Source organism: Mytilus californianus, unplaced genomic scaffold (genome assembly GCF_021869535.1).
Source record: "Mytilus californianus isolate M0D057914Y unplaced genomic scaffold, xbMytCali1.0.p SCAF_6, whole genome shotgun sequence".
Classification (NCBI taxonomy): Eukaryota; Metazoa; Mollusca; class Bivalvia; order Mytilida; family Mytilidae; genus Mytilus; species Mytilus californianus.
Window position 1 is genome coordinate 58464525 of NW_026262712.1, and position 17913 is coordinate 58482437.

Genomic DNA, 17913 nt, shown 5'->3' on the forward strand with positions numbered 1-17913 from the left:
ATGTGTACAGTTTCAATATTTTTAACGGAAATATTTAATAGAACTATAATGGGTAATACAAGACAAAAGTATGTTGCATCAGTGCACCAATCGATTAATATACTGTTTTTTTATTGTCTATCTGAAGCCTCATCTTTTATTAATTAAAACATCTTCGTTTACATTATTGCATTTCAACTGTTACAGACCTACCGTGTCACTGCTAAGTGTAAATAAGCCTATTAGGAAATTATAAACACCTAACGTGCAGACAACTGAAGATATGGCGTAATTGTTTATTCTTTGTAAACGCTATAAAGTAATTCGATAATATGTCTGTCTCTATTAGAATGTTAAGAGAAAAACATATCGAGTCTGTAATTTAAAGAATGAGTTAAGGAAAAGAAAAAGTAACAAAGTAATCTCCTGACATATGTGTACAGGAAGTATATATGTATATATATGAATGATTATTTGATTATCGAACATTTTGTTTTCTGTGATCTCTTTATGTAGCTGGGTATAAAGGTAAAAGGAGATATATGTATTGACTGCAATTTACAAGTAAAGGTTTCGAAACTAATCTGGAACAATGATCTTTCATTTCTTTGGATAGGACATCTGCGTACAGTAGTAAATGTATTTGTTACTGAATATCAAGGAATTTATCATTGGATATACGTTTTAATGGACATTACATATACCATTGTGTTGTTCCCTTTGTTGCTTATCTTCTGCTGCTTCTCAGGTAAGTGGCACAAAGAAGTGACAGTTCGAAAATTTTGAAGAGAACATCTTATATAAATTTTAAAATTTTTACAATTGTGTTTAGTCACAATAACCAGTTTTTCTTTGGTTTTTTTTTATTAGAAAAGATGTCTTTTCAATTATCTTGAAAAAAAATCTGAGCTTCTAAGCCGTTGGATCTACCTATTGCCCTTGTTGATTTAGTGAAGCTCATTAGATATCTAGATGGATGTTGCATACCTGTAATTTTTCTTCATATTGGATAACCGTCATTTTAACTGGACATCTTTGTTCAAAATCGATTAAGATATAATAGGACAGATCACATGATCTCTAAGTAATTACTATTTACATACTAACACGGTCACATGATCTCTAAGTAGTTATCAATTACATACTAACACGATCACATGATCTCTAAGTAATTATTTATTACACACTAACACGATTATCATTAAAATAGTATTTGACTTTTCTCCAATAGGGAATGATTATTTGTATGTTATTGGTCAATTATCAGTTTAATGCCAATGTTAGACGAAAAGATGAGACATTACATCGTCTGTCTTGTATATGACACATGTCCTTGCAACATGTTTCAGAATATAGATATATCATAATGTCTTGAATTTGACGAACTATCGTATGACTAATAGGAAAACAAGAAACATGGGCGTCAACTAAACACCTGTCATTAAAAACACAGATAAGGTCATGTCCACAGAAACAACGAACAGACATACAAAAGTCCACAAGACATTACACAAAAAACAAAACCCAAGCAAACACCGAATTGTACTCGGGTGCACCGGACGAGTTGGCATTTGCATTTTTATATTTCACTACGGATATTTATTGTTTACTCCTGCAAAAATCAATAAAAATATAAGATGATCAGGCATTAAAATAAGTGGTTTAGTAGATGTATCTGGTCACCAAACTTATTTTGATACAAATCAGTATACCTCAGAAGTTTCCACCATCTAAAATCTGCCGAGTAGTGGTGAATGAACCTTTTACATCGCTAAATCATTCAAAAATTAGTAAATTTACATTTTAACGAGTCATCATTTGTAAATACAATGCAAACTTATTTTAAAATATTCCTGTAAAAAGTTACAATCAAAATATTTCATAAATTCTTTAAGAATAATATTTATTAAAAATTATAATGTAATTGTTTTTCTTATGTATTATAGTACTTAGATCACAACACTAATGTAATTTTAATTAACCGTTACAGTGTTCTTGTAAAGTACATTTTCATTTTCAAGGTATCTTTGTCAAGTCCTGATAGTGATAGTCAATTGCCAATTGTTTCAATAATTAACATTTGAACAGGTGTAATCTACAATAAGCAAGTATGACTGGAAAATATCTGTTTTAGACAACATGTTAGTAGTGCTACCAGAAAATGATACGAAACACATACACATTTGCATAAAAATAATCCAAATTATTCAGAACATTTTGTTGAAGTTTGCATTTATTAAATTAATGCTTATTTGCGGCATTATCTTTAAAAAATAACCGTGTTTGCATCTTAGACAATAACATGCATAGGCACAAATGTGAAAAGTTTTCCCGGTCCTGCAGTTTTGGTGCGGTGTTGTTGTCTTTTTGTCGTTTTCTTTTTTCGCTATTGTGAAGTTTGTTTTATTAGATTGATAGTCTATTATTTTTTCCCTCGACATCTTCCTCTCTTTATTCTTTAGACAGCTGTTTACATTTTCTCTAATGACTAACAAATAAAATTGTGTAATAAATATAAACAATAATTGTAATTTTACAAATTGTTAAATTAACAAAATTTCTGACTAAATGTCGATGGTGTAGACTACTTTGTAATTGATTAACTTATTTGTAACTCCAGACAAATCAATCCTATGCAGAAAACAAATATAGCATGCTGCACATTTATGAGATATAATCACGCCATTCCGTAATACGTTCACGGAATTTTTCATATCGAACACTATAGAAACCATCAGTAAGTACAGTTTTTCATTTTACTATTGATTCAATACGATAGGTCTTCATTTTGTGCAATATGAGGACATGTCTAGCTTTCATGAATAGCAATAGAGTTGGCGTATACTCCAAATGACAAGACACTTAAACAATAATAAATGAGATAAATAAACTTGGACAATGCACAAATGTCTAAAATGTGATGATAATAAATCGCTCAACTGAAAACTTGATCAATATTCCAAATATATGTTATACATCAAATACTTTCTAGTACAATGCCCATAGTAAGTTTTGTATCAATAGTTTCAACAGAAAATAAAAAAAAACGTAAATTAATAAATAAATTATTTAAGTCTTAATTCAAAAGGAAAACGCGAATCGATGTAAATAAAGAAAAACTTACAAGTTTCAGTACAAAAGTACGATGTTAACTTTCATCAATTACGTCTACTTGACAGCATTTCGTTAAAAATGCTAGACAATGAATTCTTGTTAATTGTATGATTATCTATGAATTAAACACTTAAGAGTTGAACGTATGGTTGAAATAAATATGACATTGTTTTCTGTTTACGTTCGTAACATAACCAGTAATGATTTCACCAGTTAAAGGTAGTATGTACTACAGACTGAAATGTTTATTAAATGTAAAGGGTAAAATTGTACTTTTGTCGGAGAAATACTTACTTCGAAAGATGTTATAATACTGTGGAATGAGAGTAAACCGTGATTAAAATTGGAAAGGTAAAAAATTCTGAAAACTTTTTGCAGATACTTATAATATCGATAGCTGTAGAATTTGAAGAAAAACGTCTTTTGTTCGGTGTTTTTTGTTGTTGTTCTGGTATAAATATTTGGTTTTGAAATACCTCGTTCATATACATGTATCCAAATTAGATCTCTGAATTTCATTTAATAATCGATGGTTCGATAATTCTTCATTCATAGAATAGAATTCAGTTACGACACTGAATACATGTATACTTATATCAGATGAGAAATAACCTTTACAAACAATAAGACTTTTATTCACTTCATCTGAAATCTGGTGGATAGTTGCCTCATTGGCAATCATTTCTCGTCTTATCATTTTTATATTAACTGCAAAGAAAAAGAAGTCTTAATAACAATACCTAAGTTTCTTATAAGCAATGATTTGTATATAAAAGATTGAATGTATATATACACTGTGCAAGGGCTGTTGAGACCTACCAACAATTCTACTCGTTTTAGCATCATCAAATTTTATTGTTTCATTTAAAAATTTAACCCCATGAACCGAGATAAGTAAACACTAAATGCATTTTAGATTACTAGCGATTATTTTATCATAATGTAAGTATTACGTAAGTATTATCTGAATTTTATGTATTATCAAATACTAACTGACTGCAATTAAAAACTTTAAACCAATAATTTTAGTTGATTCTATGATGGTGATGCAACCAGCATGAAATTGATAACAACTTTCATGAAGATCAAGTGTCACCTCTAGATCTTAAATGACTGTTGAAATGTCAACAAGAAACCAGGCATAACCAAGTTAATGATCGTCTATGATAAAGTATATTTAAATTTGTTTGTCGTTTATTGATATTGATTACAGATCATGGATAATCGCTAGACAACTGTTTAGTGCCTGGACTGGACTGAACTCTTGGACTAGACTGGACTTGAGACTTAAAGACTAGAAAGCTTTAATGTTTCTGAATGTCTTACTAATAAAACGAAACGAGAAGAATCAGACTTTGCTTTGAGGGATAGTTTCATTATAACTATTCCTCAGTATGATCGTGCCCTAACTGATCCTCGAAATATCTTGGGCGTAATTGTTTAATATCGAGATTTTGGGTACCTAATTTCAACAGCTGTAGGACTTTTAACAGGATATTAAAAGTAAAACAACAAAAGTACCGGGAAGCGAAGTCCCTTACTAAATGGCATAAACAAAAGCTCAAACACATAAAACGAATGGAAAACAACTATTATATTCCTGAATTGGTACAGGGATTGACTATGTAGAAAATGGTGGATTAAACCTGGTTTTACAGCTAGCTAAACCTCTCACTTGTAAAACAGTCACATAAAATTATATCATATTGACAACAATATGTGAACAAAACAAACAGACATAGTAGGAAAAAATGTCAAAAATAGGGGTACAGCAGTCAACATTGTGTTATAATCTTAATCACTATAACAACAAACAAATTGAAACAGTTAAAGACTTATGTTCATTCGCAGCAACGGTTCTTGAGCATCAATCTTCGCTTCGCTTCGTAAACCCTTTCAAAACCTCTCAAAAACTGGTGGTCAGGGGTTTCTTTAGTGAAAATGCAAAGGAGTTGCATCAGTTCTAAATTTAATATTCCAAAAGTTAAGAAGTTATGTAATGCCCAAAGCCATATGTCACACACATGGTCAAACTAATGTTACAAAACTATATTTGTATTTTGTAAGTAAGGTTTATTGTGTGGTCATTAAATACAAATTGTGTTTCCTTTCACTGATGCTTGTATCTTGACATTTCCTTATGAGTTTGGATATTTTGGAATGTTGACTCTTATTTGGAACATATTATGATTTTTACATATATTTACAAGAAAGATCTTGTGAATGATTGTAACCAGCCAGTGAACGGTTAGTGTCATGAATTAAAAATATTGTAAGTTTATTTTCAGACATATCCAGTGCAGCGAATTCATTAGTGTCCATACATCTTGTTGGCATTAATTTACGTCTATTCACTGGCTCTGTGTACGTATTCTTTTGAACACGTTTTCAACAATAATTAAATAATCTTAGTTCAGAGGTTTTAAACATCAAATCAATTACTAGTGCTATATTACATGAACTGCAGGACAGAACAGACTTTTGTGAACGGATGAACAATCAATGACCGAAATAAATGATTAACAATATCCACTTCAAGAAATTGCAATGCAATACAATGAAGATGAAAATAGTACTTTATACATTGTGTACGTTTGAAGTATTTGCCTGGATTTACCTTATTATGAATGCTCAAGCCTAAACATTTGAAAGCCAAGGATGTATACATGAAGTTAAGTAGAAACGTTAGGCACAATATGACCAACTGAATCAGTAAAAGTATAAAATAAGATGTAGTATGATTGCAAATTATAAGTGAGACAATTATCCAAATATATCTAGATATCTAATCATAGACATTTCTGCGGTCAAACCTATAATCAGACTGTCCTCAAATACGATAATCTTCATGTCTGACGGTCCTACAAACCAACAGCCCGTTTCGTTGTGCACAATGCGCAAACGGATGTGAAACGCACAGCCGTTGATATACGGATACCAAGTTTCTAAGCCATATGAACTGAAAGATTATCTTTAGTACAAATGTGACATTAGGGAGTTCAAATGTTTTAGTAATGGTCTGTTTAAATTATCATAAAGCGTTCCAAGAATTCGGTATCGACCCTAAAAAATAACCGATCTCGGAAAATGACAACACTGTGTTGTAACGTTACTGAGATTCCTATTTAATTCCGTATGCCGGGATTCTGACAATACAATCATATGTCAGTAAATGTCATAATTAAAACGAAATAACAGAAAGGTTTTTCAGTTGTATTCTATACAGCTTAAACTAAGTCAAAGGCAGACAAGCTAACTACTCACTTTGAATTAGTATACTGAATCTTTTCAAAGAATTATCTTTGTGTCTTTTAAAATTGCATGTGCTAACGAAATGTTGAAAGCCAGACACTGTTTCGATCTGACATGTAAACAGTTTCAAGGATTTAACGGCATTGTTGAATTGTACTATGACGAGACATATAGTAATTTGTTGCATCAGTGCACCAATCCAATTATAGTATGATATTCTGTTAATGAAAATATATTCGTTCTTGGATTTCAACTATTAGAGAACTAACATTCCAAAGACATTGTAATTAAATCTATATATGAATAAAAAAAAATAAACACATAACGTTCCGACAACTGAAGATGTGATATAATTGTTTATTCTTTATAAACACTATTAAGTAATTGGTCAATATCTGTCTCTTTAAACTGAAGTTTAAAAACGTTTTACTAGCAAAGAAACACACATCTAGTCTGGAAATTAGCAAAAAATCAAATCAAGGAAAAGAAAAAAGTAACCAATTCAAGTTCTGACATATTTGCAATTTTTTTCAGGAAATATATCAGTATATATGACTGACAATTTGATTATTGAACAGTGCTTTGTCCCTGTCATATCCTGAGGTAAATGAACTTACCGGTAACAGGAAATACATATACTGAATGAAATTATTAATAAGTAAAATACTCAATCCTGTCTTTTGATATGTGCGTACATCAAAACATTTATATGTGATTGTAGAAAATTGTAATTGGATATACGTTTTAATGGACATTACATATACCATTGTGTTATTCCATTTGCTGCTTAACCGCTGCTGCTTCTCAGGTAGGTTGCACAAAAGCATTATTAAAGTGACATTTCAAAACTTTTGATGGGAACATCAGATGTAGATTTTACTGTCCTCACAATGGTTATTATTCACAATAACCAGTTTATGTTGACCAAAATGATAAGTAATCTTAGCTTTGAAGCCGTCGTATCAAACGTAATGAACATGTTGATTTCAAGTCAATATCATCAGATATTGCGATCGATGTCTCATACGTGTGATTTTGTATAAAAACACTATTTGACTAGTACAGTTTTTTTAAACGCTTAATCATATGCGAAGTTCGTTTCACACGTTATTTAGTAAATATCGTAGTTATAGGTACAGTATAAGTTGTTTTCTTTAATCTGTTTAATTTACTTAATTGTTGGATAAAATTTCGATAAGTTTGTTGCAATGATTTGTAGATCACTAGTTGGATTGCTTTAAGTCTGAAACGGTCGTTTTAACCTACACATGAAACAAGTGTCTTAACACTAAAAGCATTTTCTTTGTGATAGAGTGTTCAAACATATTGCATGCAGCCAGTTTCAGGCAAATTCAGGGGTAAATATCAGGTACCAAAGTAACCCGTAATAGACCGTGTAGATCATAATGGTCGTGAGTGACCAGTTAATGTGATTTTTGAATTAACCTCTGTTAAAATGTCATAAAAAAAATACTAAAAGATAAATCATTCCCTTATAATTGATTTTTACTTCTTTTAGACACCTTTCATCAAAACCGATTGAGATATAATTGGACTGAAAGCTTGTTCACTAAGTAATCCATAATTCCATATTCACACGATTCTAATTATAACAGTATCTAACTTTTCTCAAAACAGAACTATTATCTATATGCTATTAGTCAATATCTGTTGTCATTCATAGACGAACAGATGAGATATTAAGTCGTCTATCTTGCGTTTTATTATATTCCTTTACAATATCTGAAATATGATACCGTCTAAAGGCTAAACACAAATGTTTGTATGATAAATAGAAAAAAAAGACATCTAGGCGCAAATAAAACAACTTAAATGGTAGTAAGACAGACAACAGTATGTTTAGAAGGTGTAATACCACCAAATCATAGTACGTCACATCTGGTTTCATACGAAAAAGGGTCGAAAAAATATTCTCTTGAATTTGACAGTTGTATGAAATTAATCATACATTTCATTGCAGTCATAAACATATATTTTTGGCGTTTCACAGCACCATCCTTTTTATTTGATATTTCTATAAAATCTTTTGGAAACTTGAGGTTATATGGTTTCTGAAGCTTGTAAACAGGAAAAAAGGGGTTAAATTTGATTGGTTAACTTCCAGTGATGTAAATAAAAGATCAACGGAAATGACCATAAGGATGAATCCCTGATTTGAACTTAATAAAGTAATTTATTGCTTCGTGAAAACAATACATAATTAAGATGAAATATATTTATCAATTCTAAAATCTTCGATATAATATTTTATTCATTTATATGAACATCAGTAAAAGTTTTATTGAAATTAATTTATTGGATGAGCTGATGCGATGCGACTACGGTCTTTCTCAATTTTGCAAAGCTTACATTTTTCTATAAAAAACCACAAAAAGATGTTTTGTTCAAACAATCAGTGAGCCACACTGCATTTTAGGTTGATTCAAATTAATGCATTGGTATTATAGAACAAACACTTTATTGTGCTTATATAGTGACGAAATGACGGACGGATTCAACGATCAATTACTATCCCGCTGTACTGTCCGTTGCAGTAAATGGGGTTTTATAAAGTACGCTGTGCTTGCATTCAGATGTTGCAAGGTTTTTCAATAATTTATTAGAGGATAAAATGCTATTTAAAAAAAGCATGGTAATTTCTGATTTTTTTTTTAATTTGGAGTTTTTATTCAATTTGTCTCTAAATACATCAGAAAACATTTTTTGTTGTATTTTGGATGGATTTAAAACAAGGATTGACGTGTATCGAAGACTGGGCTGTGACCATCAGACTTGAAGACATTTTTCGCTATCCAGACGTCTTTCTAAATATATACATATTGATTTAGTGGTTTTTTTTATCGATTTGCTGGTTTTATAAATGTTAATTCCCTAGATTGAGTCTAGAACATACGAAAGAGGGTCAGATCTGTACAAGACAATTATAGCAAGATAAACACCTGCACATGAATGTATGATCCTTTGAACATCGCGAATGTAGAAAATTATTGCTTTATTAAAAATTGAGAATAGAAACGTATTTTGGTCTTTGCAAAAAGTATTTTGTTGCTTTTGGTTATGTCCTTTGTTCTTCTGTTTATCGATTAGATTGAGAGAAAAGGTAAATAGGACGGGCAATGGGAAAGGGACAAGGACAGCAAAGTCTAACAAATTCATCAATTTTATTTTTGGCGTAGATCAGGAATTTCTTCAGATGTGGCCATTGTCCATATTTTTGTTGTTAAGAACTTGCAAATGGCGTTGATGCCAATAAGTGTTCATTGTTGTTTATTCACAATCTGTCTGTTCTAGAACAACTTTACATACATGATACATTTGTTTTAAGTTGTTTTAAGTTGGAACTGTATGGAAAAACCTGCATTTATTGTATCTGTTTTGTCCATGAGTTGTTAACAAGATGTTCTAGGAATTTATATCACGGCCTGTTTTAATTGCTCTTACTTACATGTAAATTATAGACTTTTCACAGCTGAAAATATCATTTAAGTAGCAATTATTTCAAAATAAGCAGCAAAAACTGCGTGAGTTGCCATTTATTTGTGTAGATTTGAATTTGTTGTTTCTTCCTAGAAGAGTTTGAATTAATGGCTGATGATAGAAAAGCTTAAGATAATCGTTTCCCAGTAACGATGCCATTCAATTATAAACATAGACTACACAACCTTGTGAGGATTTTAACTTACCAGCTCGTTGTGAGGTAAATGACTTTAATTAGATGATCTTTATATCGTTAAATTTCTTATCATTTACTGAATGTCGAATGCTCTCGATTTCGTTAGATTTTACGTAATTTACATCAAGTTTGTAAGTTTGGATCTAATCTTCAGCGATATGTGGTCAAATTGTTAAGTCACTTCAACACCTTTTTTGACGCGACTTGTTCCAAGGAATTTACCAGAGCCCCTTAACATGCCGTTCATGCGTTTGTGTATAATTTAATTTATTTCCATGAAATTGGTGTGAAGAAGACAATTAGATCTGCTTTTTACGGAGCAAGCATTTTCAGAGCGCCGTATGAGTGTGCAACATGACATAACTTTTCACATACTTATTTTCGTAATTGTTATCATTCATTTATTTATTTTTGGTTTTCTTTAGTTTTATGAACTTTTATTAATAGTAGGGTGTACCACAATTTACATTATAATACTAAAATACAAAAAGATTGTATAATGTCTGCTTTATTGAAAATAAACTTTAAACCCAGAGAAATAACATTTACGTAGGAAAGAACCTATAATTCAAGTCACTTTAGAAAACTCTAGAACAGATTACGGACAGTTCTACCATAGAACTGATTCTGATAGTTCTCCATTAGAACAGTCTTGAACAGTTCTACACCAGAACTGATTATGATGGTTTTACCCTAGAACTGATTATGGCAGTTCTACCTTGATCATCTGTAAGGCAGAAATTTTCTTGATCAGTTAAGAATATATATGACTATGTAAGATTAAATGACAGTTTTGAAGAGAGGTTTTGACTGATATCTACAGTGGCTTCTTTTACTACACTACTACTACTACGAAAAAATTACTACCACTACTACTACTATAACTACTACTATTACCACTATCACTTCTATATTTAGGATTGTAACAAACAAATATTGTCCGTTATCATGGATTTCTTTTCTCATTTAGACATTCATATATAGTTTCTCTACCATCATGGATGAGTTAATAATTTTACAATATGATAATTTGAGGTATCAAATTGTTATCATGTACAAAGTAATTATCTACGTCTTCAGTTTATGGTTATATATCCTAGACAACAGCTAAATAGGTCATGTTGATTATTTAATGCCTTTATCGTGACATCCTATCATCTGTGTTGGATATTTTGAATATTCATATGATGTATGATGTTTATGGATATTTACAGATATTTATACGAAAGAGCTTATTTATGATTGTAACCAGCTAGTCAGCTCACTGGGTCATGCACAAATATATATATCGTATAAAGACATATTCTCTGCAACTCATTCTTTGCTATCCAGGCACCTTTTTGTTAATTTGCTTCTATTTACTTGCTCTTCGTAACAATACATTTTGAACAGTAAGTAAATAAATTTAGTTCGGAGGAGTAAGAGATCAACGCAAAATACATTAGCTAATAAAGCCAGAACACAAGGCGCAGCAAAACTGTAAGAACGGTTGATAAAGCAATGACCGAAATTGGTTAATAACAATAACAAGTTCAAACAATTGTCTTACAATGCAACGTAAATAAAAATAGTCCTTTAAAATTTGAGTGCGTTTTAAGCGTTTTTGTTTTAAAACTGACTGCACAGCATTCAACAATTAACTAAACCCATACTAAATCATCTATATAGTCAGCCTAAAAAGGCCCAGACACAAAAACAAAAGTGAAACAATTCAAACGAATTTGAAAATATCAGATTAATCTCATAATAACTTTTGCCTGTAGGAGTTGGAACCTTAGCTATAAAGACATATGTATTTTGGTTGATCTTTAAACAATATATGCTTATCTTTAAATCATTTACGCTACATTATAAAAATAAGGATATGTGCTATGATTGCCGATGCGACAACTATCAACTAAGGTTCAAATAAAACGATTGTAAGCAATTATAGACACCCATACGGCCTTCGACAATGTATATATTACCAAATTGTTTTCATTAAGCAATAATCCTTAGTTTGTAGAAGAGTTTTATCGGTCCTCTGTTCTGCATATATCTGAATTTTTTTCTGCAAGTTTAACATCTATTTGTTTCGGCTTCTGTACTTCAGGATTCGATGCATTTATAACGTACAGATATTTTATTTAGATAACCAAACATGTTTGTGCAACTTTTTGAAACATCTCAATCAGTAGACAAAATGTTCATATAAATAAGAAGTTATGGACAACTCTCTCTCACAATGTATAAAAAGTTAGTTTATATAAGACGTAAACGTATACGTCATTTTTCTTTGCCTCCTCATATATAAAAACACCCAGATCAGAATATGTTGATGATATATACAGAAGCAGTGTTCTACACCCATGACTCGCATGTGATGCATTTTAGTTTATTTTTATTCAAACAATTGAGTTCGTCGATATATTTGTCAATAACTGATCAAAATGCAACAGACACAATTTGGAATATTTCAAAAAGTCCTTAAATTGAGTTACCTGGGTAAGCGTACGGGAGATTTCAATTCCATGTTTACACATTTCGAAGTATTAGCACATACCTCCACATTTACTTGAGACGGAATACATTATTGTGTCTACAATGTCAATTTTAGTTAAATATAATTACACTTCATGTACTTTTCATAAGAATCCACACTTTTAATTGGCTGAAGGCAATCGATAGGCATTCCAATGCAAATTTTATTTCTCAATAAAATTCAACATTTATGACAACACGTGCTTCTCGTGAAAACGTCACAACAATGCATGGAAAAATAAATAAAATCTTGCTTTAACTCGAACGTTCATGGTAGAAGCAACAAATATGTAATTATAAGAATCAAATACTTCTTTTTGAAATTTTAAAGGGTTGTAAAATCTTTTATCATGTGCACATTTGTAGTGTGAAGCGCTTCCGCTAATTATGAATTAATATACTTAATCTATTATCTTTATGTCGTTGATAATTGCATTTGCTAACGAAATGATGAAACCCAGACACTGTGTCGCAATTGATTTTTCTAAAATATAAATAGCTTCAAGCTTTTTTAACGGAAATATTGAAATGTGCTATAATGAATAATACATTGAATTTTCTAATGCATAAGTGCACTAATCGATAGACATACATTGTATTATCTATCTCAAGTCTAATCTTATATGAATGAAAGTATATTCGTTATACTATTGCATTCAACTGTAAGAGACTATACGTTTTATACATAAATACATTAAGAAATTATAAACACCTAACGTGCAGACAACTTAAGATGTGACATACTATAAAGTAATTGGATAATTTGTCTGGTTCTTATAAGTTGTGGAAAAAGGTTTCATAAGCAGAAGAAAACATATCGAGTCTTGAAAATAAAAAAAAAGTTGGGGAAAAGAAAACATAACTAAGTAAAATTAGGACATATTTGTACAGGAAATATATATTTTTATATGACTGACCATTTGATTATTAAATAGTTTTTTTTCTGTGCACTTCTTATGCAACTGGAGTTTCAGGTAAAAGGAAACACATATATTGTGAAGGTTTCGAAACTAATCTGGAACAATGCTCATGCATTTCCTTCGATATGATATCTGTGTACAGCAATACATGTATATATTTATATAATATAAGGAAATTTGTCATTGGATACTAGTATATGTTTTGATGGACATTACATATGTTGTTCCCTTTGTTGCTTATCGTCTGCTGCTTCTCATGTAAGTAACACAAAAGTATTGCTGAAGTGAGAACATTTGGAGGAGAACCACTCATTTAAATGTTAATGTCCTTACAATTGTAATTAGTCACAATAATCGTTTTTTTTTACTAGCAAAAGATGTGTATTCAACAATTTTGACCTCAAATATCAATGATCTGAGCTTCAAAGACGTTGGATTTAAGTATTTCCAATATTGATTTAAAGTCAATCTCATCATATATTGTCATGCTTGAGTGGTCAGACATGTTGATCGCAGTCGTTCTAGATCTGCACACGCATCCATCACGCAATGTCAGGGGTTAATAGTAGTTACTGAATACTCTGTAATAGACCATGTAGCTCATAATAGACGTGATTGACCACTGTAGAATATTTCTAAATTTATTACTGTTAAAATGACAGAAAATTACAAAACAGTACACAACTAAACGGAACATTGATGAAAACGAACCCAAGCAAACACCGAAATGTACTTAGGTGCACCAGATGGGCTTTTAATTTTGTACGTTTTACTAGTGACATCTATTGTTTACTCTTGTAATAATCAGTTGAAACAAATATTAGCTGATAAGGCATTAAAAATAGTGGTTTACTAGATTTTTTTGGTCTACACAATTTTTTTTAGATGAATCGGTAAACCTCGGAAGTTTTCCCTATACTAACTTTGCCAAGGTGTGGCAAATGAACCTTATACATTATTTAGTATTTAAAAAAAATGGTAAATTTACATGTCTGATAATGACACTTGTTTGGTGTGTAAATAATCTAGTGAAGATTTAGAACATATGTTTATGAATTCACTGATTTTTTAATAAATTTCCAATGTTGACATTTGAAACTTAAAACTTTAGTAAACAAAGTTCTATGTAGTACTTTAAACACGACGGGTGCCACATGTGGAGCAGGATCTGCTTACCCTTCCGGAGCACCTGAGATCACCCTTCAGGGGTTCGTGTTGCTTAGTCTTTAGTTTTCTATGTTGTGTCATCTGTACTATTGTTTGTCTTTTTGTCTTTTTTGTTTTTGGCCATGGCGTTGTCAGTTTGTTTTCGATCTATGAGTTTGACTGTCCCTCTGGTATCCTTCGTCCCTCTTTTAAAATGAAGTTATATGCATTTACCAGACAGGATATGTAAATTTGAAAAAATATAAAACTTTGAAAGTTCTAATTCTGGATACTTTTCAGTCCAATAAGATTCAGATACAGGAGATTTTTTTAACTAGTTTTATTAAGAGATAATAGAATATTTGAGTACATTGTGGCATAGGAATTTGTTCATCTTCAACAAAAAAATAATTGAAAAAGAAAAGCAATCTGCAGTTATTTCAAATTTTCTTTGCAACTAGATTGACACTTTATTTAATGAAATGTACCTATTCAGGAGGCAAACTGACAAATTTGTATAAATCTTTCTCAGATAACATTTTATGGATTGCAATAGATTAAAGAAAACTAGGAATGACTTCAAATGTTAAATGTTATTCCTGCAAAAATGAAAGATTTTTAATTTTTTAATTTACCATCTCATTTTAAACTGGGGTTACAAAATGATAGTATCTCGTGAATATTGTTTTCATAAGTTTCAAAGCAACATACGTTTTTATTTTGCTCCATGCAAGCAACATTTCTCGAACGAAAAAAAGGAAGTTTTCAATAAAAACACTGTTTTATATCGCTAAGTTAAATTTCGTTTCCAGTTCGACCACTTAGACCACACGCCCACCGAGACCTTTTGAATAATAGAGTTTTATGCGCCAGAGATAATAACATGCATAAGCAAAAAGCTTTAGTGAGGTGTTGTTATTTTTTCGTCATATTTCTTTTTGGCAATAGTGTAATTTGTTTTTATTAGATATATGGTCTTTCGTTTTTCCCTCGACAATTTTTTTCTTTTTTAATATTTACACAGCTATTTCATATTTTCTCTAATGATTGTAACAAATACACTTTTGAAAACAATAAATAGCAGTTGTCGTTTAACAAATTGACAAACCAACTAACTTATCGATTAACTGTCGATGATGTAGACTAATTTGTAATTGATGATTGGTAACACATCAATTCTAGACAGAGAACAAATAAAACATGCTGCACTTTTAGGAGATAAAATCACGCCATTCCCGAAAACTTTCTCGGAATTTAGTCATTACGAACACAATAGTACAGTTTATCAATTTATCAATAATGCAATACGCAGGGTCTTCGTTCTGTGGAATTGTCTAGCTTTTATGCAAAACATGAGAATTGGCGTATACACCAAATTATAAGACACTCAAACAATAAGAAATGACAGAAATGAACCTGGTTAATGCACAAATGTCTAAACTAAATCGCCCCACTGAGAACTAATGAAACTGTACAGAGACCAAATCAATATTTCAAATATATGTTGCACAGTAAATAGTTTCTTATACAGCACCCAAAGTAAATTTTTGAACAAAAGTTTCAATACAGCACGAAAAAAGAATCATAAATTTTTCAACTCTCAATGCAAACGAAAAAGGCGCCTTGAATCGATAATAATGAAGAAAAATATAAAAGTTGCAGTACACCAGTACGATGTTAACATTCATTAATAACTCTACTTGACAGCAATCCGTAAATAATGCAAGAAAATAAAGTTCTTGTTAAGAGTGTGATTATCTATGACAAAAAATAAAATTCAACAGTATGCATGGTTGAATTAGATACGACATTGTTTTGTACGTTCGGAACATAACCGGAAAGGATTTCTCAAGATATTCTGCAAAGTGAAAGAAGTCAAAGTAACCAAAAGGAAATGTATTGAATATTTACACTGTTAAAGGGCTGTTGAAACCCTACCAAAATCCTGCTTGTATTTGCATTATTATATTGTATCGTTTCATACAAAATTTGACTCCATCCAGCGAGATAAGTCAACACTAAACGCATTTTAGATTAAAAGTGATTCTTTCATCATAATGTTATTATTACGTAAGTAATATCTAAAAGTTATTTAATAAGAAGAACTAACTGACTGCAATTTAAAAGTTAAAGCCAACAATTTCATTTGATTTCATGTTGGTGGTGGCACTAGCATGAAATTGATAACAACATTCATCCAATCAAGTTCTTAAGTAGCTGTTGAAAAGATAACAGGACACCATGCATAACTCAGTCAGTCATCTTCTTTTGTAACATGTATACGTTAATTATTTTGGGCGTTTGTGAAAATTTATGCTGATTGCGTATCATAGATAATCGCTATTTGATTTGAATTCACAACTGTTTAGGGACAAAGTGTAATTTCTTGATTGACTGCAATGGAATTGACTCTTTGACTGTTGACTGGAGAGTCTAGACTTGACAAGAAAGCTTTACTTTTTTTTAAAATATAACTTCTTTATTCTTTTACTAGTATCAATATCACATACGTATATTCAGGTTGGTCTCATGTTTATATCTTAATGCCATACACAATGAAAAACATTAGATGAGTATGAACAAAATATTTGATAAACTAAACTGTTAGAAGTTAAGTGTTTCTTGAGAAACAATTTAATCTGTCATGAAGACAATGATGTGAATTGTATATTATAAATCAATCTCGTATCATGAGAATAAGACTCAGTTTCAGAGGTTTTCTATGATTTCCTGTATCATGTTAAACAAAGCTAATGTTTTTGTTTTATTTCTATTTATTTTTTGGTGCTCGTCTAGACTATATCGTATATGATTTGGCGTTCCAAATGTTTTGGTTTAAGTGTTAGTGTCACTGACGAGTCTTATGAAGACGATACGCGCGTCTTTCGTACTATCATAATTTTTATGAGTTAATCATTTCAGGGCTTGTACGATTTGCAGCTTGATATGAAATATAGTTAAGTATTTGTAATTGTTGAACAATGTTTGTTTTCTTTTGGTTGTACTTGTGTTTTTGGTTTGTTGTCCCAGTATCACCTTTCATCAAATTTTGTATGTTTTTATTAAAAGTTTTAAAAAAGTTTTGTTTAAGATTATTTGAAACTAATTACTCGTTTAATAGTTATATAGTTAATTCCTATAAATATAATGAGATGGGGTATGATTACCAAAGATATAAATGTTCATTAAAGACCAAAGGTAACGATAGGTCCCCGTACGATCTTCAACAATGACTTAAGCCAATGCTGTATAGTAAGCTATACAATTCCTTAGTGTAACAATTTGTGC

At 30.8% G+C, this 17913-nt stretch overlaps 1 long non-coding RNA gene across 2 annotated transcripts in view; it reads left to right on the forward strand.

The window, feature by feature from the left end:
- Positions 1–341: 341 nt before the first annotated feature.
- LOC127704328 (uncharacterized) overlaps positions 342–17913 on the forward strand; it is a 79502-nt gene continuing 61930 nt past the window's right edge. The window contains exon 1 of one of the 2 annotated variants that reach the window (XR_007983231.1): positions 342–727. This is a non-coding gene — a long non-coding RNA (uncharacterized LOC127704328). Of the gene's footprint in view, positions 728–2596; positions 2717–17913 lie in introns of those variants that run through there. The other variant, XR_007983232.1, reaches the window with a different exon arrangement.